Genomic DNA, 25458 nt, shown 5'->3' with positions numbered 1-25458 from the left:
GTAGAGTTGTGGTCCTCAGTCTGATCCCATGGGATAGACCCTCTACCATTCATAGAATCTGATTGTCAGTCCCTTCTCCAGGTGCGAATGTGCCCACCTCTCCCCGCACTGTTCAGGGCTCAGCCCCAGGACAGGATGGAGGCCCTGTGTGCCCAGCAGTTGCTCCTTTTATGTTTGTCAGGCTCTTTCACTGTCACAAGAGTCTTCATGTTTGGCATAGTGGAACATGTGATTGACAGGTGAATTTTTCTTTTCCAGATTTCTGCTCAGTATCCAGTAGTGGACCATGAATTCGACGCAGTGGTGGTAGGCGCTGGAGGGGCAGGCTTGCCAGCTGCATTTGGCCTTTCTGAGGCAGGGTTTAATACAGTGTGTGTTACAAAGCTGTTTCCTACCAGGTCACACACTGTTGCGGCGCAGGTAAGAGAAAGGTGCCCCACCGTGCTCCCACTCCGTGCAGGTCCTGCGCAGCTTCGCATTTTCTACCTGGGGAGGCTCCTGCCTCCTCCCCGTGCCAGCCACATGGCCTCTTGCTGTGCCTTACTCACTGAGCTCACCCTCTCAGGGGTCTCTCCCTGGAGCCTCTTCCCTGGGGACTTTGAAGGGCGGGAGCCTTGTTGTCACTCTTAATTGAGACTCCAGTCACACTTGGGTTTTCTGTGACCATCTCGCCTGCTACCCTCCCCACCCACCCCCGCCGCCCCAACACTTAAGAAAAGGAGATCATCTAAAGAGGAGGAATCAGAGTTTAGGTTGGGGAAGAAAAGGGCAAGGGTTTCATTTGTCCCTGTGCTGCTGTCTTCCGGGACTCTCTGAGGGGTAAGACGGTGGTGGGCACATACAGCCAAAGGAAGTAGGGGTACAGGGGAGTGTGACTCTGAGTGTGGAGTTTATTACTTGGCAGGAGGCACTTCTAATCTTTAACACATGCCCGTAAATGCCATTGGGAAGGTTTGTTAATAAAACTCTCTGGAAAGATTTGTTGAGTACCTTTTCTGTGCGCGATAATGTTAGGTAATAAGCATATGACAGGTAGCCTTTCACTCACTGCTGCAGTCAGCCCCTTCCTGAGTTCCCTGGTGTCTCCACCACACAGATGAGGAGAACTGGAGCTAAGGGATGGAACGACTGGGCGAGTCAGGGAGGGGTGTGATTCTGGGATCTGTCAGCCTCGCTCTCCTCTGCGAGGTCCAGCCCTCACTGGAGTCACCGTGTGAGTATTGGCTTTTCTCTGAATCCCCCAGTGGGTGGATTTGGGCCTGGAAGAGAAAGCTGGGGGCTCCTGTTTGTGGCTCGTAAGGAGTGGTTGGTGTTCCAGGGAGGAATCAATGCCTGCTCTGGGGAACATGGAGGAGGACAACTGGAGGTGGCATTTCTACGACACCGGGAAGGGCTCCGACTGGCTGGGGGACCAGGATGCCATCCACTACATGGTGGAGCAGGCCCCCGCTGCGTGGTCGAGGTGATGGGCGGGAGGCTCTGGGTGCTCTGGTGGTCTGTTTCTAGTACAAGAGTCTGGGAAAAAATGTAAGCAATTGAGGCAGATGTGGCAGCCGAAAGAATGGTGATTAGCAAAGCTCACAAGAGAAGTCTTTGTCCGTCATGAACTATGCATTACATGTAACAAGAAAAGCTTCTCTTTGATGAAGTGTTGACATGTTCATAAAATAGTTTACTTGGGTTTGCAGATTTGTGTTAAAGTTGTTTAGTGTAGATTAGTTGTGAATATCTTGACTCCTTTAAGGTAATAAGGTTTTTGTTTATCTTTCACAGCTAGAAAATTATGGCTTGCCATTTAGCAGAACTGAAGATGGAAGATTTATCAGCGTGCATTTGGTGGACAGAGCCTCAAGTTTGGAAAGGGCGGGCAGGCCCGTTGGTGCTGCGTGTGGCTGATCGGACTGGCCACTCAATATTGCACACCTTATACAGGAGGGTAAGGCCCCCCGGTCCACCTGAGACAGGACACGTAGTGCTGGGCTTATGGTGACAGCGGGGAATGGGTTAGCCTGCCCAGTGAGTCAGCCAGAGATTACATAAAAAGCAACAGAGAACAGCGGTGTGGGACACATGCAGTGACTGTTGATGTGACAGGACCAGACATGTGCCTTGAGGAGCTGCCCCTAAGGCAATGTGTGACTTCTTGCATCTATTTTGGAAAGTTGAATTGATAATCTTCTATACCAGTTTTAACTTGGGATATGTGACACTCCTGGACTTCTCTGGGTTTTCTGACCTGTGGACAATGGAGACCCTGAAGTGGTGCTGAAGGACCAGACCTGTGTCTTCTCTTTCTCTGTCAGTGTCAGCTTTCTGATCCCTGGAAGGGATGAAAATAAGAAATGAATTTGTTGTAGGTTTTTTTTTTTTAATTTGTTTAGAGATGGGGTCTTGCTCTGTTGCCCAGGCTGGAGTGCAGTGGAGCAATCTAGACTCACTGCAGCCTTTGTCTCCCAGGCTCAAACGATTCTTCCACCTCAGCCTCCGAAACAGCTGGGACTACAGGCATGTGTTACCATGTCCAGCTAATTTTCGAGGGTTTTTTTGTTTTTGGTAGAGACGGGGTGTCACCATTTTAAGCCCAGGCTGGTCTCAAACTCCAGGGCTTAGGCGATCCTCCTGCCTCGGCCCCTCAGGGTGCTGGGATTATAGCCATGAGCCACTGCACCTGGCCTGTTGTATTTTTATTACTGTTTTTAATCAGTAAGATGTCACTGAGCCCCTGAATTCCCTCTGTGATTTGCTTAGAGCTCCACTTCTCATGCTTTGTCTTCAATATGTGAGAAGTAACCACAGAAAAAAGAGCGTTGAAACTTAGAAAATCAAAAGACAGGTGAGATGCAAGATCACATTCTTGTTTTGAAAGCAAGATTGCCCTTTTTGTATAGAAATAAAAATTGTAGTTTTTGAAATACATTTAGTTTAGGGTTTTTGATCTCCTTTGTTAAAATTCGAGAGCTTGGCACGCCCTGTTTCTCATCGCACGAGGAGTCACAGAGCCGCTGTTTGGAGCACAGCCGCGGACTGCCCAGGTTTGGGTTTGAGCTCTGTCCTCAGCTGCATGACTGGATGTTACCAAGCATTAATTTGCTTGTCACTGAGAAAGGGGGTCGTACACCCAGAGTTGTTGTAAGACTTAAATGAGTTTAATATGTGGAAAGCAGCTAGAACTGCCCATAGCAAGTGCAGTGTAAATATTAACTAAAATAATCATTATTACTGTCCTTGCCACTGTTTGGGTAACTTAGATATGAATTCTCCAAGCTAGTATTCTTAACTAGTCACCACAGTATCATAGTGCAAAAGAATGTTCAAAAATTTAAACAAGATTTGAGGCATCCAACGTACACGCCGCTGTAATCAGAGTGTTGGCCAGAGGTCTGTGGGCCGGCCTTTCTCCTCTCTGGGGACGCCGCTCTGCCCCAGCCTCTGCTGCAGCTGTCAGCCTTGTCAGTGCTTTTTGTTATCCAGACTTTCCACTGTATCTTAACTGTTCTTTCTATTCAGTTTTGCATATAATGCCTTCTGCATATCTTTTTCGTCTCTCCCCCAAAAAGTATCTTGAAAAAAAATAATGCGTTTGAAATAGAGACCTAGCAATTGTTAGGTTATAAATGTGTGGTTTTTTGCAGGCACACGTGGTACTGGTTGTCTCATTACGGAAGGATGTCGTGGAGAGGGAGGCATTCTCATTAACAGGCGAAAGGTTTATGGAGCGATACGCCCCTGTCGCGAAGGACCTGGCGTCTAGAGATGTGGTGTCTCGGTCGATGACTCTGGAGATCCGCGAAGGAAGGTGCGTGTGATTTACCACCAGCATTGTCCGAGTGGGCACACGGGCCAGGGTTGCTTCTGTGAGTTTCAGCACCGCTCGCCCTCACCTTCGTGTGCAGGGACGTGTGCACAGCCACCTCTCTGAGCTGCCGGGAGGCGTCTGTTAGTCTGTGATATTTTCCTAAAGACCTACATTTTGAAAATTTTAGCTAGTTTCTCAAATCTGTGGAACAGAGTTTCTCTTAGTGTGTGTGAGTATGTGACGGAGTATGGGAGAGACAGACACACACCCAACCTGAAGTCAGTATGTGAGCCTTGGGTGTCGTGTCTGATACCCACAGATGTTTTTCGGCAGCTTGCAAAGTGTGGGGGTTATTTGGCTTTCAGTAAGACAATTTGCAGCTCTTTTTTTTTTTTTAGTTTTATTTTATTATTATTATACTTTAGGTTTTAGGGTACATGTGCACAATGTGCAGGTTTGTTACATATGTATCCATGTGCCATGTTGGTGTGCTGCACCCATTAACTCATCATTTAACGTTAGGTATATCTCGTAATGCTATCCCTCCCCCCTCCCCCCACCCCACAACAGTCCCTGGAGTGTGATGTTCCCCTTCCTCTGTCCATGTGTTCTCATTGTGCAATTCCCACCTATGAGTGAGAACATGCGGTGTTTGGTTTTTTGTCCTTGCGATAGTTTACTGAGAATGATGACTTCCAGTTTCATCCATGTCCCTACAAAGGACATGAACTCATCCTTTTTTATGGCTGCATAGTATTCCATGGTGTATATGTGCCACATTTTCTTAATCCAGTCTATCGTTGTTGGACATTTGGGTTGGTTCCAAGTCTTTGCTATTGTGAATAGTGCCGCAGTAAACATACGTGTGCATGTGTCTTTATAGCAGCATGATTTATAGTCCTTTGGGTATATACCCAGTAATGGGATGGCTGGGTCAAATGGTATTTCTAGTTCTAGATCCCTGAGGAATCGCCACACTGACTTCCACAATGGTTGAACTAGTTTACAGTCCCACCAGCAGTGTAAAAGTGTTCCTATTTCTCCACATCCTCTCCAGTACCTGTTGTTTCCTGACTTTTTAACGATGGCCATTCTAACTGGTGTGAGATGGTATCTCATTGTGGTTTTGATTTGCATGTCTATGATGGCCAGTGATGATGAGCACTTTTTCATGTGTTTTTTGGCTGCATTAATGTCTTCTTTTGAGAAGTGTCTGTTCATGTCGTTTGCCCACTTTTTGATGGGGTTGTTTGTTTTTTTCTTGTAAATTTGTTTGAGTTCATTGTAGATTCTGGATATTAGCCCTTTGTCAGATGAGTAGGTTGTGAAAATTTTCTCCCATTTTGTAGGTTACCTGTTCACTCTGATGGTAGTTTCTTTTGCTGTGCAGAAGCTCTTTAGTTTAATTAGATCCCATTTGTCAATTTTGGCTTTTGTTGCCACTGCTTTTGGTGTTTTAGACATGAAGTCCTTGCCCATGCCTGTGTCCTGAATGGTAATGCCTAGGTTTTCTTTTAGGGTTTTTATGGTTTTAGGTCTAACATAATAAGTCTTTAATCCATCTTGAATGAATTTTTATATAAGGTGTAAGGAAGGGATCCAGTTTCAGCTTTCTACATATGGCTAGCCAGTTTTCCCAGCACCATTTATTAAATAGGAATCCTTTCCCCATTGCTTGTTTTTGTCAGGTTTGTCAAAGATCAGATAGAGCCTGACCCTGTTCTTTAATGTAATGACGCTTGCAAAATATCTGCCGGTATGGCGTTTCGAGGTTTTACATTTTTATATTAAAAAAAGAGAAGTCAGATGGTTTTTTGGAGTATGGTGGCCCTCCGTATCCATCGGTTCCACATGTGTGGTTTCAACCCACTATGTATTGAAAATAAAATTGCATCCTTACAAATATGCAGACTTTTTTTCCTTGTCATTGTTCCCTAAACAACACAGTGTAACAACTATTTACTAGCATTTACATTGTATTAGGTACTATGAGTAATCCTGGAGTTGCTGTAAAACTTAAATGTAAAACTTTAAATGAGGATGATTTAGAATATGGAGGAGGATGTGCATAGGTTATATGCAAATACTCTCCTATTTTACATTAGGGACTTGAGCATCCACGGATTTTGGTATCCGTGGGGGTCCTGGACCCAACCTGCCATGGATACGCAGGGACGACTGTATTTGGCATAGAGGCCTTTCTAGTGCACTTACCAAGGACAGCCACAGCAGGCTGTGATCGCTGAGACGAGTGTGAGTTCAGTGAGGGCAGAGTTTTGTTCTGGTTCTCAGCTGTGTCCCAGCACCTGGGATTGTCCCTGGCACATGGTAGATGCTTAGAAAAGATTTGATGAGAGGGTGACCATACATGAGGGGAAATTTTCCTCAGTATCAAAACGTGTTGAAACTCACGCGCTTCCAAGATGACATATTCTCAGGTCTCCTGCCGTTGCCGTTCTCTGCCTTATGTGATGGTGTTCTGTCTTACCAGAGGCTGTGGCCCTGAGGAAGATCACGTCTACCTGCAGCTGCACCATCTACCTCCAGAGCAGCTGGCCACGCGCCTGCCCGGCATTTCAGAGACAGCCATGATCTTCGCTGGCGTGGACGTCACGAAGGAGCCAATCCCTGTCCTCCCCACCGTGCATTATAACATGGGCGGCATTCCCACCAACTACAAGGGGCAGGTGATGGTGCTGGCTCTTCTCCCACAGCTGGAAAGACGGCTGGGACGACGGGGCCCACCTCGCAGTTGTCTCTTTAGATCTTAGAGGAAAAGACAGTTGTTTTCTTCAAGAAAGTACTGTATTGTTTTCTAGATCGCACTTTAAATTTCTATTACTGGAGGATGGAGGGGGCTTAGTAATTTATTCCTCCTTAGTAAACTGTCATAGATACATCATTTGCAGCTTTTTCCATTTTATAATTACTTTCCTATATGATCTTGTGTTATTTCTAATGATCTTATACATCGAGGGATCTTTATAATTCCTATTTCTAATGATCTTGTACATTGAGGGATCTTTATAATTCATACCTTTGAGTGATTTGCGGTTCACACAGAGCTTGTCAATCACTTAGCCTCCTTGTTGGGCGAGGTGGGTGGAAGCTGTTACTTTCCCTGCATAGATGAAGAGGTGAACAGGGGGTAGAAGAGTCTGGAACATCAGTGTCCCCTGCTGATGTTCCTCCACCTGCCGTGCTCCTGGGTCCGAGCCGGAGCACAGGTGGTGAGGGCCTCGGGAACATGGGACACGAGGGACAGTCGCAGATGCTGACATTGGAGGTCCTCTGACCTGCTTGTAACAGCAGGTGCTCAGGGGCAGAGGGGAAACTGGGGGATACATTCGGAAGTTTCCCTCTGAAGAAGAGTAGCTATGGTCCTTATTTCCTTCTCAGATACGGTCTTTACTTCCCTCTCTTTGTTTCTTGGAGATGGAGACTCGCTCTGTCGCTTAGGCTGGAGTGCAATGGCGCAATCTCGGCTCACTGCAACCTCCGCCTCCCAGGTTCAAGCGATTCTTCTGCCTCAGCCTCCCAAGTAGCTGGGATTACAGGCACCCGCCATCATGCCTGGCTAATTTTTGTACTTTCAGTTGAAACGGGGTTTCACCATGTTAGCCAGACAGGTCTTGAACCCCTGAAGGCAGGTGATCCACCCGCCTCAGCCTCCCAAAGTGCTGGGATTACAGACGTGAGCCACCGTGCCTGGCCTACTTCCCTCTCTTTCTCTGACCCGTAGCACAGACACCCTGTTGAGGGAGGTGGGCTTGTGGAGGAATGGGCACCTTGACATTTCACCTGAAATCTTCCTTTCCACAGGTCCTGAGGCATGTGAATGGCCAGGATCAGATTGTGCCCGGCCTGTACGCCTGTGGGGAGGCCGCCTGTGCCTCGGTACATGGTGCCAACCGCCTCGGGGCAAACTCGCTGTTGGACCTGGTTGTCTGGTCAGGCATGTGCCCTGAGCATCGAAAAGTCATGCAGGCCTGGTAAGTGTTTTCTTCATGAGCCAGACTATTTGAGAAGGGCAGGAGGTTAGTCTTCTTTCTTTTTTTTGAGACAGGGTCAGCCCAGGCTGGAGTGCAGTGGCACAGTCATAGCAGCCTCAACCTCCCGAGCTCAAGCAGTCCTCAACACCTCAACCTTCAGAGCCCCAAGTAGCTGGGACTGCAGATATGCACCACCACACCTGGCTAATTTAGAAAAAAATTTTTTTGTAGAGACAGGGTCTCACAATATTGCCCAGGCTGGTCTTGAACTCCTAGACTCAAACAGTCCTTCTGCCTCAGCTTCCCAAACTATTGGGATTACAGGCATGAGCCACTGCACCCAGCCAGGTTACAAAGCCTTGATTTGTTACTGGAAATTGGCTTAGTGATCATATAGAGGTAGTCTGGGTTTTTTCCCCAGAAGTGATTAAACTGAGAAATCCAGAGATTATATGGTGGCCATGTTGAGACTAGATAGAGGCTGGTTGGGGATCTTAACAGTTAAGGTGACATTTTTGGGGTTACTTTTTTTTTTTTTAATTATTTTGCGGTCATTATTTTCTGCTTAGAAAAAGCACTATTAGGAAGTTGTTATTTGTAGGGGAATTTCATTACATATTACTTGCCTGATAAAAATCACTTATTTGCAATGAAATATTTAAAATAGTTGGCATGAATGAATATGTAACTTCTTGGTACTTAGAAAAATAATTTAGGCCATTCTAAAAACAAAGTACAACTAACCTCTATTAGAGGAGAAGGGCTGACTTAGAGTGAACAGGATTCCCACCCTCTACGGACAGATTGGATTTCACTTGCTGGTTTTCTTTTCATGACAGTGTCAAATAACGTGCAGGAAAAGAAATACCACGTGTGGGAGTGTGAGTCTTACGTGCACTAAGAACAGGACAGTTAGCATCACTCCCACCTCCAGAGATGTTCACGGTGGTTATCCAGCCTCGTGTGCTCAGAACAGTGTGAGGTGGATGAGGCACTGGTGGATGTTTGTGTGGCAAGGATGGTGGGACCCCAGGCCCACGTTCTTCCCGTTACGTTTCTCTGGTGTTAACTGTTTAGCATGATTTCTGCTGTTTTTATAGAACAGGTGCTTTTTGCTCTGTTGAAAAGAGCAAATAAAAGTGAAATAAAAACTAGCACTGCCATAACTTATAAACATGTGCCCTTTTATATCTAGTTAGAAAGGTACAGATAGTACTAAAAGGGTAGCTTACTTCAGACACTCTGTCTCTGTGGATCTGACCACAGCCCAGGAGGCCAGCACACGCAGAGCTGGCGTCTTATCCCAAGCCATTGCTGATCATGGGTGAAGGCGGAGTTCAGGTCCGTCGTTCTTGACGCCACAGGTTGTGCTTGTCTCATTCCATAGCCCTGCACTTTGTAGCAGTGAGGACTGATACCACTTCTCTCAGAGCAATGTAGAAATTTTGAGCTTCTCTTTCTTTGAAAATGCAGAAAAGAACATTTTGTAAGAATACCCTATACTTTACTTCTGAGAAACTGCTCACACATGCAGCATCTCATGCAGGATGCTGTGGAGTCAGACTCAAAAGGCTGCACACCTGTGGTTCTGTTGATACGACATTCTGGAAAAGGCACATCTAGGGAAGAAAAGGGATTGGTGGTTGCCAGAAGCTGTTTCCTGATTGTGCTGAGACTTAGAGACACAGCTCTGTGTGTGTCAAAATTTGAAAAACGCTACATTAAAAATGATGAGTTTATTTTACTGTATCTTTAAGCTTTAATTTTTAAAAATGAAAAGGAAAGAAAAAATGCTTGTAGCATCCCTACTTCTCCCCCACGCCCCCCCCCAAAAAATACATATATATATATATATATATATATATGTATATTTTTAGACATAGTCTCCCTCTGTCGCCCAGGCTGGAGCGCAGTGGTACGATCAGGTGCACGCCACCACATCTGGCTAATTTTTAAAAATGTTTTCTAGGGACAGGGTCTCCCTGTGTTTCCCAGGATGGTCTTGAACTCCTGACCTCAAGTGATCCTCCTGTCTCAGCCTCCCAAAGTGGTTACATGCATCTATACATGCATTGAAATTGGTAGAACTGAGGCTGGGTGCAGTGGCTCGCGCCTATAATCCCACCACTTTGGGAGGCCGAGGCAGGCAGATTGCTTGAGCTGAGGAGTTCAAGACCAGCTTGGGCAAGGTGGTGAAACCCCGTCTCTACCAAAAATACAAAAATTAGCTGGGTATGGTGGCTCACACTTGGGTAGTCCCAGCTACTTGGGAGGCTGAGGTGGGAGGATTGCTGGAGCCTGGAAGGCGGAGGTTGCAGTGAGCCGAGATCACACCACTCCACTCCAGCCTGGGCAACAGAGGGAAGAGACATTGTCTCAAAAAAAAGAAAAGAAAAAATAAATTGTAGAACTGTCCACCAGAAGAAAAAAGTCAATTTTAATGAATGATCCATTTTTAAAGCATTATAAACAAAAGGAAAAGAAACACCAGCGAGCCTAGAAACATTTGAGCAGACCCTCAAGAGACCCACAGCCTGGGCCCAGGGAGAGGCGGTGCAGACCCTCAGGAGTCCTACGGCCTGGGCCCAGGGAGAGGCGGTGCAGACCCTCAAGAGACCCACGGCCTGGGCCCGGGGAGAGGCGGTGCAGACCCTCAGGAGACCCACGGCCTGGGCCCCGGGGACAGGCGGTGCAGACCCTCAAGAGACCCACGGCCTGGGCCTGGGGAGAGGTGGTGCAGACCCTCAGGAGACCCACGGCCTGGGCCTGGGGAGAGGCAGTGGGCGGGGCAGGGCCTGTTTGATTCCTGCATTTCATACCTCCTACCTCCTGCATGTGTTACCTATTGAAGAAAATATATATATAATGTTATAAAAAAAAAACTTTACAATTTTTTTCAAGACATCTTGGAAACACAAGAGTTGCAAATCTTGGCCGTGCGTGGTGGCTCACACATGTGATCCCAGCACTTTGTGAGGCCGAGGCAGGTGGCTCACCTGAGGTCAGGAGTTCGAGACCAGCCTGGCCAACATGGTGAAACCCCATCTCTACTGAAAATACAAAAATTAGCCAGGTATGGTGGCGTACTCCTGTAGTCCCAGCTACTCCGGAGTCTGAGGCAGGAGGATTGCCTGAACCAGGAGGTGGAGGTTGCAGTGAGCCAAGATGGTGTCACTGCACTCCAGCCTGGGCTACAGAGCAAAATTCCATCTCAAAAAAAAAAAAGAATTGCAAATCTTGAAGTATAGGTGAGAGCACACAATAGTCCAAGTCAGCAGGTGACTTTCAAGCACACGGCAGCCACCTTCCTCCCCCGATGTGAAGGACAGTGGGGTGGCCGGCCCCTTGGGACCACCATCTGGAAGGTGTCTTTTTTTCCCCTTAGTGGAGTGACATTTATATACACTTAATGTATGTAAATTTGTATACATTTAATTTTTTTTTGTAAGACAGGGTCTCGCTCTGTTGCCCAGGCTGGAGTGCAGTGGCACGATCTCGGCTCACTGCATCCTCCCCCTTTCAGGTTTAAGCAGTTCTCATGCCAGATAATTTTTGTGTTTTTAGTAGAAATGAGGTTTTACCACGTTGGCCAGGCTGCTCTTGAACTCCTGACCTCAAGTGCTCCACCTACCTCGGCCTCCTACGGTGCTGGGATCACAGGCGTGAGCCACCACCCCCGGCCTACATTTAATTTTTTAATTTTAAAGATGATTTCTAGTTTATTCACTCTAAGATTACTTAATGGATATCTACTGTGTGCCAACAGTTTTGCGTTTCATGTCTGTTCTTTAAAATTGGCCCCAACTCAACGGATGGCCTCAGATGTAGGGTGGGCTGGCAGTGTGTTAGCTCAGGAGACTTAGACAGTTTCCAGGCTCCTTGCGCAGCTGTGCTACATATTTGTATGTCATTCTAAATCCATTTGGTTTTTTGAAACGGTTTTCAAAAGTTAAATTCCAGCTTTTTTTGTTGATGTTTTAGGAGATAAAGTCCCTCCAATTAAACCAAATGCTGGGGAAGAATCTGTCATGAATCTTGACAAATTGAGATTTGCTGATGGAAGCATAAGAACATCGGAACTGCGACTCAGCATGCAGAAGGTAAGAGCCTGGACTCGCTCTGGGGTGAGCAGGCGGGCTGCATACCTGGTCCTGCACTGGTTTTGTTTTTTAAAAATAGATTTAGGGGGATGCAGGTGCAGTTTTGTGTGGATGTTTTTACTGTGATGTGGTGGAGTCTGGGCTTTTCATGTACCCATCACCCAAGTCGTGTGTGTTGTACCCAGCAGGTAATTGCTCATCCCTACCCCTCCCGCTTTTTGGAGCCCCCAGTCTGTTAGTCCACTCCGTGTGTCCAGGTGTACTCACCATTCAGCGCCCACTTCAAGTGAGAATGTGTGACACTTGACCTTCTGAGTCACTTCACTTAGGATAGTGACCTCACGTTCCATCCGTGTGGCTGCAGAAGACATGATTGCGTTCTTTTTTTGTGGCTGAGTAGTATTTCATGGTATATATGTACCACATTTTCTTCATCCGGTCATCCGTTGATGGGCACTTAGGTTGATTCCATGACTTTGCTATTGTGACTAGTGCTGCAATAAACATACGAGGCTGCACCAGTATCTGGAGGAAACAGCAGCAGGATGTGCTCCTCACTGTACCAAGAATATGGAAGAGACCAGAAGTGCACTTCTTTTCCACAGAGAAGGTCAGCAGGCTAGGGCAGAATTAGTGACTGCTTAGCATCCAGGACAGCCTTCTGTGGTTCACTCGTGTGTGCTTGGGCGTGACCTCCGTGCCCTGACCGTTGCTGGCTGTCATGGATGAGTCACAGCGTGGAGGAGAGGGAGCCACAGGACCACCGTAGAAGCTCAGTCCCCAGCAGGGCAGCTTTCTCAGAGGTTTCCTGGAGTTCAACACAACACTGGTGCTTACATCTCAGGCCCAGATATTGATCATGTCATCACGCCTGGCTTCCAGCAGCTCGGAAATGTCTTTAAGCTGGACCTGTTGCTGCCCCTAAATATACTCAGAAGAGAGGGAGAGTGGGCGGCGGGTGGAAAGTGATCTGTGCTGCCTGTGCTGCTGGGAGTCGGTCCAGTAGGACCGTCTGTGATGATGGAAATGTTGAGTGTCTGCCGTCCAGTATGGCAGCCATTAGCCACAGGGGGCTGTGGAGAACCTGATATATAGTCAGTCTAAGAAACTGAATTCCTCTAATAACAAGGATTCTTGTCCAAGAATGAGATCTCTTGTCTACTATTTGCAAGAATTTCTGCATATTTTCTGAAAAGAAGTCCATTGCTTTAGTCGTATTCTGAAAGGCATTTGGTGTTAGACACAAGAGAACAGGTTCGCTGCTGACATTTTCAGAGGCCTGTGCCCTTCAGTCTTCAAGTGAGGCTGGGCTTGAGGGAGGCTTTGTGGAAAGGTGAGAAGAACAGCGTGACTAAGGCACAGAAGGCTGAGTGATGCCCTGCAGTGCTTTTGTAGGGTTGGAGGCCAGCTGGGAAAGAAGGAACCATTGCATTAGAGAATGGGAACAGGCCTTAGGATATAGAAATGGCAAATCTGAGATAGTTTGAAGTGAGAATACTAGAAGTGTTCCCACCAAACAAGGTGTGTCTTGGTGCCTGCTGTATCCCAGGCTCCGTGAGGTGCTGGAGTCGGCACTGAACAAACAGAGCTTCCTGTGCTTGTGGAAATGCATTTCGTTGGGGAAGGGATTTTTCTGCTGACTCTGGCTATTAATAGTAACAATCAAAAAAAGAAATGAGGTACATTGTTGGAAACAGGCCCCCAAATGTGGCCATAAACTGTCCCCAAAACTGGCCATAAACAAAATCTCTGCAGCACTGTGACATGCTCATGATGGCCATGACGCCCGTGCCAGAAGGTTGTGGGTTTACCATAATGAGGGCAAGGAACACTTGGCCCACCCAGAGCAGAAAACCTCTTAAGGCAGTCTTAAACCACAAACAATAGCATGAGCGATCTGTGCCTTAAGGACATGCTCCTGCTGCAGATAACTAGCCAGACCCATCCTTTATTTCAGCCTGTCTCTTTATTTCCTGTAAGGAATGCTTTTAGTAAGTCTTATCACTGTCTTGCTGTCAGTAAATACGTGGGTAAATCTCTGTTCAAGTCTCTCAGCTCTGAAGGCTGTGAGACCCCGATTTCCCACTCCACACTCTATATTTCTGTGTGTGTGTCTTTAATTCCTCTACTGCCGCTGGGTTAGGGTTTCCACGACCCAGCTGGTTTCGGCAGTAAATATTGAAAAGGAATAGATACAGTTGCCATTATTTACAGATATAATTTCCAAAAAATTTCCAGAGAATAAACTGAATAACTAACAGAAACAAAACAAGAATGTAGTAAGGTGTCTGGATAAGAGATTTGTATCTAAAAATCAGTAGCTTTGCAATGTGCCAGCAGTAATCTGCTCAGACATCAGTAAATATCTCATTCACATTTCAAACAAAAAATTTAAAATGCCTTGAAATACTGTAACCAGAAATATGAAAAAATGATATGAAAACGTGGCTGCTAAAGGACATGAAAGAATGTAATACTAGATTCTGAGGTGCAGTTTTTTTTCATTTGTTCTTCCTGAAAAACCATTAGGTTGATGTGCATTACAGTGTTACAATTATGTATGAGTCTAAGGAGAATCAGATGAAATGTCCAAATTAAACCATGAAGGTGCATTGGTAGAGGAAGAGACAGTTAGGGTCAATGGAGCAAAGCACAGTTAGAGGGAGAAGCAAGGAGGAGGAGGGATCACGGAGGTGGTACCTGCCTGTCCCACAGGAAGCAAAAGCTGACACCCAGTTCCCAGCATACCTACAGTAAACTTCAGGTCCACTGCATAGCACGTTTCTCACCACAGTAAAACTATGAAGGAACTCAGTATACAAGGAGCTTCTACAAAATAGGCAAAAGACAGTAGCCAGATGGGCCAAGGGCCCCAGCCACCCACGCCCCTCCCTCTCCTTGAAGACCTTCCGCTCCAACCCCACCATCAGCAGGGCTCTGCTCAGCTCCTCCTAGTGTGTATCACCACAGGGCTGCTGGCTCGTGTCACGTTGACCACCAGACCCCATGTCAGGAGTCCCACCAGGGGTTGTGGGGAGGCAGCGCTGCCTGGTTGGCCACTGAGCCGTATGGAACATGGTGCCTCACAGGCAGTCTGCTTGGAGTCCTGGACCCCGGCTGTATCCCGCTGGAAAGGATGTGTGTGGGTCTAAGATATGTATGTAATAGAAACATTTATTTATTCAGAAGCTTTAGTCAAAACTTCATTTTTAAGTTCAGAGTAATAAACTCAAAGTCTAAATTTCCTAATTTTTCTGTTTAATTTACATAAATAAAATGAAATGCAAAACAACAGGTCTACAAGTTAAGCAGTTCTTGGTATGGCTGCTTCTATGGATTAAAAGTTTATGAATAATATTTTGTGCCACAGTCAGTGCAAAATCGTGCTGCTGTGTTCCGTGTGGGAAGCGTGTTGCAAGAAGGTTGTGGGAAAATCAAGCTCTGCAGAGACCTGAAGGACCTGAAGACGTTCAATCGGGGCGAGCAGACAGCAGGCTCCGTGCACACTGTTGGGCCCTGCCTTCTGCAGGATGGGCTGGTGTCTGTCCCGTCAGTGCTGACTTAGTTCCATGCTTGCTGTCTGGATGGGTCCTGGCCCTCAGCTATAAAGCCACAACCAGTGACTCCATGGACTAGCAGGCCCAGGCTGACAGCTCGGAGGGCCCATGTGACTGGGTCCCGCCTGCCCCGATGGAACTTTTTGTGTCCCCAGGAATGGTCTGGAACACGGACCTGGTGGAGACCCTGGAGCTGCAGAACCTGATGCTGTGTGCGCCGCAGACCATCAGTGGAGCAGAGGCGTGGAAGGAGTCACGGGGCGCGCAAGCCAGGGAAGACTGCAAGGTGCACCTTCTCACCACACCCACCTGCACCTGCCTTTTCCTCCCACCTGGTGGGACTCAGCCCCACCCCTGCATTTTCTCTGCATTTTATTTCGTTTCCCCAAAAGTAAATCCAAAAAATGCTTTCTTCCCCCTGGTAACTTTGATCCCTGGGTTCTCGCCATCTTCTGGATCACTGCAACCTTTCCTTGCTTTGGGTCAGCGTCCACTGATGCCAGCAGTGGCATCTCCAAGCCAATGTGATTTGCTGTTAGAAGGCCAAGGTTAGAAGTGCAGCCAGGGGCTGGGCGCGGTGGCTCACGCTTGTAATCCCAGCACTTTGGGAGGCCGAGGCGGGCGGATCATGAGGTCAGGAGATCAAGACCACAGTGAAACCCCGTCTCTACTAAAAATACAAAAAAATTAGCTGGGCGTGGTGGTGGGCGCCTGTAGTCCCAGCTACTCGGAGAGGCTGAGGCAGGAGAATGGCGTGAACCCGGGAGGCGGAGCTTGCAGTGAGCCGAGATCGCGCCACTCCACTCCAGCCCGGGCTGGAGTGCGAGTGAGACTCCGTCTCAAAAAAAAAAAAAAAAAAAGTGCAGCCAGAGTGTCATGACCAGGAAATAAATGCCAGTTTATTAAATAATGAGTAAGCCACCATTTCAAACCTGCCCTGTGGAGGAAATGCCAGTTTATTAAATAACGAGTAAGCCACCGTTTCAGACCCGCCCTGTGGTTTGGAAAAGGTATTATAGAGCCTGCCCTGTGGTCACTTGTTCTTCAGATGAACTGATTTTTGTGCAGAGCACACATGTTGGATTCTGCCTGCTAAGAGTTTTTCACATATGATAGCAAAAAACCACAGAAAGGGAAGCTTGGGGTGCAAATGCAAGTTCCGGATAAACCACATCAGCAAAAGGACAAAGGCTCCACAAGGCAGGCACACAGGCTGGTTCAGGACTGTGTGGGCAGCTGGTGGCAGCCTTTCCAGTCAACTGAACACGGTGAATGGGAAAATCATTTTTATTCACCATGAAATTTTACTGATTTACCCTCCACTAGAATATGCTGATGGCTGTGATCACTGCTCAGAACTTGCTCGTCTCCTCATACATATTAAGAGTCTTTCCTGCAAAGTATGTGAATCCGTCTTTGCCAGAATACAGAATAATAATAAATTTATTGTTTTTATTTTTATTTTTTTGAGATGGAGTCTCACTGTCCCCCAGGCTGGAGTGCAGCGGCGCGATCTCAGCTCACTGCAACCTCTGCCTCCTGGGTTCAAGTGATTCTCCTGCCTCAGCCTCCCAAGTAGCTGGGATTACAGATGCATGCCACCATGCCTGGCTAATTTTGTATTTTCAGTAGAGACGGGGTTTCACCATGTTGGCCGAGCTGGTCTCGAACTCCTGACCTCAAGTGAACCACCCACCTTGGCCTCCCAAAGTGCTAGGATTACAGGCAGGAGCCACTGTGCCTGACCAGGAGCATAAATTTAGTTGGTGACAATGAGTTTTAATTAGAATAGAAGCCAGGTGCAGTGGCTCCCACCTGTAATCCCAGCATTTGGGAGGCTGAGGCAGGCAGATCACTTGAGCCCCAGACTTCTAGACCAGCCTGGGCAACATGGCGAAACCTGTCTCTACAAAAATTAAAAAATTAGCCAGGTGTGGTGGTACATGCCTGAAGTACCAGCTGCTCAGGAGGCTGAGGCAAGATGATTGAGCCTGGGAAGTCAAGTCTCCGGCGAGCTGTGCTCACACCATTGCACTCCAGCCCAGGTGACATAGCGAGACCCTGTCTCAAAAGAAAAAATTTCTTTAATAAAAACAGGCTGAAAGAAAGGATTGAGGTAGTCTCCTAGTGCATGGAGCAAAAAGACAAAGTATTTGATAAACTCTTAGGTACATAAAGGATGTCTAAGGGAACATGCGGACATGGATTACTCTGGACTCGCTGCTGGCTGCACACCCCTGGCCACCCATGTGTCCTCTGTGGGTTCTGAACCTGTTGATGGTGCCAACCTCCTGGGCTGAAGTGGAAATGGAATGAGTTCTAGGGCATCTGTCTCTTAGATCATTTTAATGTTTGCTGTGTTTTTTCTGTGTTGCTCTGTTAGAGTAATGAGAAATGTGATGGTGTTTCTGGCGTCAGGTGTGGATTAATGAGTGCGATCACTCCAAGCCCATCGAGGGGAAACAGAAGAAGCCCTTTGAGAAGCACTGGAGGAAGCACACCCTGTCCTATTTGGACGTCAGCACTGGGAAGGTCAGTGTGGAGCTTGTTCTCACCACAGCCCAGCACCCACACGGCCCCACCCAGGTCTGCAGGCTGGCCTTGCTGATGGTGAACGGGGAGGAGCAGGCCAGATTTAAATCAACTCCTGACAGATTTGAGGCACCACTGAAAAAGCACTCTGACGCAGTCAGGCTTCGGGCTGGAGACAAAATCCAGTGCCTGCAGGTGGTTCAGAGGAGCCTTAAGGAAGCGTTGCTCCATGGTGTGGGCCAGATGGAAGTCCCTGGGCAGGAGCAAGTGTCCAAGGCCTGGTGGCAGGGGAGGAGATGATTGTGGACCTAGCGAGAAAGTCAGCATCTGTAGGGTGGGGACACAGCCACTACCAGAAACCAGTCCCATGCCAAGAGAGCCCGGAAGAGACCCCTCCCCTCTCCTCCCATGGGCTGGGCCAACTGGAAGCGCCTGCAGGGGAGCTGAGGGGATGTGGTGCAGCCCTTAGCATCCCCTGGGCACTGAGCAAGCAGAGAAGGGCAGAAATTGAGGAGGGGAACCCCGTCTCTACTAAAAATACAAAAAAATTAGCCGGGCATAGTGGTGGACGCCTGTAGTCCCAGCTACTCAGGAGGCTGAGGCAGGAGAATGGCATGAACCCGGGAGGCAGAGCTTGCAGTGAGCCGAGATGGCGCCACTGCACTCCAGCCTGGGCGATTGAGCGAGACTCTGTCTCTTAAAAAAAAAAAAGGAATTGAGGAGGGGTTGGGGTAAGCAGCATCCTGGGAACAGCCAGCCGAGGGTGTGGTAGGGGGGTTGCAGCCTTGTTCCACACAAGCGCAGTTCACCCGTGTGGCATTTCCGCTGGGCATTGAGATTCAGAAATAATGAAGACAGAAAGCTTTTACCCTTAAGCTTTTCATAGCTTGTAAGAGTTGGTCGTATAATCATTTAGCCGTGTCTGTGGAAGTTACCTTTGGACTCTCACTATCATCTAGTGTGTCTGTGATTCAGGCAGTAGGTCATTTTCAGGATTTATCATGAAGGCCATTTCTTGATACTGTATAGAAATCACACTTCACTCGCTTAGCACGAGTCTATTTTTAATGTTTACAGGTTTGGGTTTTTTGTTTTGTTTTTGTTTTTCTGAGATAGAGTCTCATCTCTGTTGCCCAGGCTGAAATGTGGTGGCTCGATCTCGTCTCACTGCAGCCTCAACCTCCCGCCGGCTCAGGTGATCCTCCCACCTCAGCCTCCCAGGCACATGCCACCATGCCTGGCTAATTTTTGTATGTTTTGTAGAGACGGGGTTTTGCCACGTTGCCCAGGCTAGTCTTGAGCTCCTGAGCTCAAGTGATCCACCTGTTTTGGCCTCCCCAACAGGCATGAACAAACACGCCCAGCCAGTTTCAGTGATTTTTCAAGAAATACATACTCATTTTAGAAAGTACAAAGAGATTGAAATAAGAGCTCACTAACTTGAGATGACCCATTATGGTTTAAATTTCTTTGTATCTGCGCCTACCTTTTCCTGTGTGTGCATATTTAATACATGGCTTGAGTATTCCTTCTCTGAAATCCTTGGGACCAGAAGCGTTCTGGATTTCGGGCTTGTTCAGACTTTGGAATATTTGCATTATACTTACTGTCTGAGCATCCCTAATGGGAAGATCTGACTCCATAGCACATTTCTTTTGAATGGCATGTTGGTGCTCAGAAAGTTTCAGATTTGGGAGAATTTCAGATGTTTGGATTAGGGATGTTCAACCTATATAAATATTTACTTTGAAGTGGAAGAACTGGAAGTAGATAGTTTAAACATGAAGTGTCTTGGTATAGACAAGGGTTCTCCCACTCTACATGACGGGAGCATTTTTGTAAAGCACTGAGAATCTGGTACAGTGTCATTTTCGTTGCTCTGTTCCATCTGTGGATCTGCCATCATTGACACTCCCCTGTTGCGCATGTAGATCATTTTTGAATTTGTTACTGGAAAATACTGCAGCAAATACCTTAAAGTTCACATGCCGTAAATCTACTTTTATAGTTAAAATTTTTCAAAAGGAACACAAGAGATGGCTTTTTGTACATTTTTGTGCTTAACTTACCACTGACTCTTCTTTTCAAGGTCACTCTGGAATATAGACCCATAATTGACAAAACTTTGAACGAGGCTGACTGTGCCACCGTCCCCCCAGCCATTCGCTCCTACTGATGAGACAAGATGCGGTGATGACAGAATCAGCTTTTGTAATTATGTGTAATAGTTCATGCATGTGTCCATGTCATAACTGTCTTTATACGCTTCTGCACTCCAGGGAAGAAGGAGTACATTGAAGGGAGATTGGCACCCAGTGTCCGGGAGCTTGCCAGGAACCCAGTGGCTAGGGAGCGTGGCACTTACCTTTGTCCCTTGCTTCATTCTTGTGACACGATAAAACTGGGCACAGCTCTTAAATAAAATATAAATGAACAAACTTTCTTTTATTTCCAAATCCATTTAAAATATTTTACTGTTGTGACTTTAGTCATATTTGTTGACCTAAATATCAAATGTAATTATCTTTGTATTCTGTCACATCAAAATCCAGATATTTTGTTATAGTTTCTTTTTTTTTTTTGAAACAGGATCGGTGCAGTGGTGCAGTCTCAGCTCACTGCAGCCTCAAACTCCTGGGCAGCTCAGGTGATCTTCCCGACTCAGCCTTCTGAGTAGTTGGGGCTACAGGTGTGCACCACCACACCCAGCTCATTTATTTTGTAATTGTAGGGACCGGGTCTCACTGTGTTGCCTAGGCTGGTCTCAAACTGCTGGGCTCAAGTGGTCGTCCCTCCTTGGCCTCCCAAAGTGCTGGAATTGTAGGTGTGAACTACCATGTTTGGCCTTGTTGTAGTTTATTTCTAAGTTCAAATTAATGTTGGTGCTTTTCCTCCTTTTTGTTGGCAGATGGTTTACTAGGTGAGTGTGTCCTTGATTATTTAAATCAGTGGTCCCCAATCCCCAGGCCACAGATCATTACCAGTCCATGGCCTGTTAGGAACCAGGCCACACAGTAGGAGGTGAGCAGCCGGCCAGTGAGCATTACTTTGTGAGCTCCGCCCCCTGTCAGAGCATTACTGTGAGCTCCACCCCCAGCCGGATTATTATTGTCTGAGCTCCGCCTCCTGTCAGAGCATTACTGTCTGAGCTCCGCCCCCTGTCAGATCATTACTGTGTGAGCTCCGCCCCTGTCATCATTACTGTCTGAGCTCCGCCTCCTGTCAGATCATTACTGTGTGAGCTCCGCCTCCTGTCAAATCATTACTGTCTGAGCTCCGCCCCCTGTCAGATCATTACTGTGTGAGCTCTGCCCCTGTCATCATTACTGTCTGAGCTCCGCCTCCTGTCAGATCATTACTGTGTGAGCTCCGCCTCCTGTCAGATCATTACTGTGTGAGCACCTCCTGTCAAATCATTACTGTCTGAGCTCCGCCCCCTGTCAGATCATTACTGTGTGAGCTCCGCCTCCTGTCAGCATTACTGTGTGAGCTCTGCCTCCTGTCAGATCATTACTGTGTGAGCTCCGCCCCCTGTCAAATCATTACTGAGCTCTGCCCCCTGTCAGATCATTACTGTGTGAGCTCCGCCCCCTGTCAGCATTACTGTGTGAGCTCCGCCCCCTGTCAGCATTACTGTGTGTGCCCCGCCCCTGTCAGATCATTACTGTGTGAGCTCCGCCCCCTGTCAGATCATTACTGTGTGAGCTCCGCCTCCTGTCAGATCAGTGGTGGCATTAGATTCTCATAGGAGTGGAACCCTATTGTGAACTGTGCATGCCAAGGGTCTAGGTTATGCGCTGCTTATGAGAATCTAATGCTGCTGATCTGAGGTGGAACCGTTTCATCTCCAAACCATCCCCACACTTGTCCGTGGAAAAAGTGTCTTCCATGAAACCAGTCCCTGGTACCAAAAAGGTTAGGGACCGCCAGTTTAAATAACCAAATGCTAAAAGAACTGGCATAGAAGTAAATGGGCTGCTACTTTATTTTTAGGCTGTTGTTTTTAGAGAACAATGACAGTTATTTCCAAGTTTGTCATTAGAAAATAATATTAGGTTGGTGCAAAAGTAATTGCGGTTTTTGTCATTGCTTTCAATGGTAAAAGCCACAATTACTTTTGCACCACCTTAATATGATAAATTTGTTCCTTAAAGTGTATTATTGGTAAGAAAGACCTTTTGTTTTTCCTTCTATTAGTTTTTTGGTTTTTTTTCTTGGTAGAGACAGAGTCTTGCCATGCTGCCCAGGCTGGAGTGCAGTGGTGTGATCTCGGCTCACTGCAGCCTCCACCTCCCGGGCTCCAGCAATCTCCCACCTCAACCTCCCTAGGAGCTGAGACTACAGGCGTGAGCCATCATGCCTGGCTGATTTTTAGAGACAGGGTTTCACCATCTTGCCCAGGCTGGTCTCAACTCCTGGGCTCAAGCAGTCCTCCTGCCTCAGCCTCCCAGAGTATTGGGATTATAGGTGTGAGCCACTGCCAGAAAAACTTTTCCTAAGGCAAGGCAGGTTTTACATTATATTTAGATTTTTTTTTTAAATGATGTCTTTTTGGCAGTGCACAGCCAGAGAACAACACATCACACACAGGAAACAGTTGTGCTCATGTGATGGGGGCCTCAGCACTAGAAGGAGTGGACTATTGGCACACGCAGCAGCTTGAATAAATCTGAAACAGTCACTACGCTGCGTAAGAGAAGCCAAATAAAAAAGCGCATGCTGTGTATAGAGGGTGTCGAGAATGCCTCCTGCGTGACAGAAAGCAGATCCATGGTTCCTTGCAGACTGGCAAGAGCAGATTCCAAAGGCACAGGAAGAAGCTTCCAGGTAGAATGTGTTCATTACCTTCTGTGCATTCCACCACAAAAAAGCTGGTAATTAAAATGCTAACCAAAAAACAAGGTGAAACCAGGATAAAATTTCTCAACTGTATGATGGGTAAACGTGTAGGTTTGCTGTCATGCTTTGTTTATGAAGCTGTGTGGTACAAGGACTCTCATACGTCACTGTGGAATGCAGAACGTTGCAGCCTCATGGAAGAGGATTTGGCAGCATCTAACAAAACTACATGGCATTTGCCCTTTGACTCAGCAATTCTAGAATCTTCCTCAAAAAAACTCTGGCAAAGAAATGAAAGGACTTTACGCACAGAGTTCTTTTCACAGCCTGAATGTGTTTGCAACAAAGTTCTTAACTGTGGCATTTGTAAAACTGGAAACAATCAAAATGTCCATCAGTAGGGGATTAGGAACATTAATTCGTACAGTGGAGAACTCAGTACCAGAAAGAGGAATGAGGAATGCCTATTGATAAGGGCAGAGTGCATATAATATAATGCAAATATATATTTGCTTTTTCTTAAAACAGTACAAAGATAAAAAACTAAAGTGGTTGCTGTGGAGGACAGGGGTCAGTGGTGGAAGTGAGACCGAAATAGACTCTGAAGTAATATCTGGACTTTGAAATTGTAAGTGTTTTACATATTACCAAACTAAGTTTTTAAGATAGTCCCTAAAATTGAAAGAATAGTATCTGAAATGAATGAATCTATATTCCTTGGATTGCATTCTACAGGTGCCAACCCTGAGACCAAAATTTGGAAGGTGGCCCTGAGCAGCAGGGCTGCTTAAGGGAAGCGGGAGGTGACACAGGAAAGAGGTGGCGGCACGGGGTGAGCCAGGTCCCATGTGGGCAGCTGGGCCTGTGCTCACTGTGGGAGCTGGTGTGTTCCTTCACCAGCCCACGCTCCACAGGCTCAGGACGGTCAATTCCGGGCACCCCCGGCCTGCTCCAGGACGTGCTCCTGCCACCAGAGAAAGCCCCTAGGCAGCGTCCTGGGTGCTGGTGGTGTCAGGATCGAGTTTGAGTCTGAGGAGTGACCTGGGGCTGGCTGGGCTAGGCAGCATCATGGGGTTCTGCAGCCCAGCTGCACATCAGGCTGGTGACAGTCACGCCACCTATTCATGTGTCATCAGAGCATCGCTAGAACACAGCACTTCAAGTGTGCAGATTTAGTGAGCCATAGTCTAAAGACAAATAGAGCCACTAAATCCTAAATTTCAATCAATCATCTCCTTGTTACTTGTCTTATTGGAATTAATCCTTTGAAATTATGTGGGGTGGGAGTTAAAGCTAATAACTAATTATGTTAATGCTAAAACTAAGATTTTTCTGGCCAGGTGCGGTGGCTCACACCTGTAATCCCAGCACTTTGGGAGGCCGAGGTGGGCAGATCACCTGAGGCCAGGAGTTCGAGACCAGCCTGGCCAGCATGGTGAAACCCTATCTCTACTAAAATTCCAAAATTAGCTGGGCATGGTGGTAGGTGCCTGTAATCCCAGCTGTTTGGGAGGCTGAGGCAGGAGAATCGCTTGAACCAGGAGGCAGAGATGGCAGTGAGCCGAGACTGTGCCACGGCACTCCAGCCTGGGCAACAGGAACAAAACTCTACCTCAAAAAATAAAAAAAGATTTTTCTGAGAAAAAGGTGTAAAACCATATACTAAATTTGAAATAGAAATATAAGCACGAACTCATTTGTTGTTCTTTTCACGTAGACACATTTCCTAGCTCTGCCCCAGTAGCAGTAGACACATCAAGCACCTAGAAAGTGGTCTCTAATATATGAAAACCATGAATTCATAGTGATGGTTTCAAAGCCAAAACCAGCCAAACAAACACACGTAATTGGTCACTCTTGGAGGTACCTAGGGCACTAACTCCTAACACTGGGAATGGATACTTGAAGGAAGATCAGTGATTATCCTGCCTTTTCTCTACAAATTGCAATTCAGGGAAACCTTGTTGATTACTTGGCCTCTGCTCACTTGGCCTTTGCTCCTACCTTCCTCCTCCCACTTCATTGGAACTACTTCTGCCAAAGAGGATCCCTGAAACATCCTGACTGGTAACCCCAGTGGACTCTACTCGATATGCAACGTCCTTCACTTCTTAGCAGAGTTTGAAACAGCCTGACTCTCCTCTTCTGGCAACATTCTTTTCCTTGGTGCGGGGATGCTTACTGTTCTGGTTTTGCCCCTCCCTCTGAGCACCCCCTCCTCTGTTCAGCCCTTTATGTCGGCATTCCTTGTGTTTGTCCTGGCCCATTTTCTCCTCGTTCTACATCCTCTGCCCGGGGATTTTAGCTTCTCTCATGGCTCGGGGTACCATCTCCACAGTGATGACTATCAAATTCTGTACCTCATTTCCGGAGGCTCCTGACAGACTTGCTTGCTCAATATATTACTAGACATATTCATGAGACTGTCACACAGGCGTGTCGAACCCAATGTGTCCCACATAATTCTCTTCCTGTCCATCCTGTTCCTCTTCCACTGCCTCATACGTCGGTGACTGTCCACCTTCTCTCTCTCTCCCCCTCTCTGTTTGGCTCATAGGAAAAGTGTCACCACGGGCTGTAAGTGCAGATTTCTAATTATCCCCTAAATTTGAACATTTTTCCCCTCTAAAGTGTATGGCCAT

The 25458-nt window shown here is 47.0% G+C and overlaps 1 pseudogene across 1 annotated transcript; it reads left to right on the top strand.

The window, feature by feature from the left end:
- Positions 1-246: 246 nt before the first annotated feature.
- On the top strand, positions 247-20528 carry LOC100582930 (annotated as a pseudogene). The gene is made up of 11 exons (XR_004032345.1): positions 247-420; positions 1319-1462; positions 2749-2786; positions 3633-3796; positions 6288-6483; positions 7619-7788; positions 11770-11888; positions 15259-15367; positions 15601-15731; positions 17864-17977; positions 20067-20528. The product of XR_004032345.1 is annotated as a succinate dehydrogenase [ubiquinone] flavoprotein subunit, mitochondrial-like (transcript).
- Positions 20529-25458: the final 4930 nt, after the last annotated feature.

Source organism: Nomascus leucogenys, chromosome 11 (genome assembly GCF_006542625.1).
Source record: "Nomascus leucogenys isolate Asia chromosome 11, Asia_NLE_v1, whole genome shotgun sequence".
NCBI classification, from domain to species: Eukaryota; Metazoa; Chordata; class Mammalia; order Primates; family Hylobatidae; genus Nomascus; species Nomascus leucogenys.
Note: the sequence above shows the minus strand (reverse complement) of the source record. Positions and strands in the feature narration are given on the sequence as shown.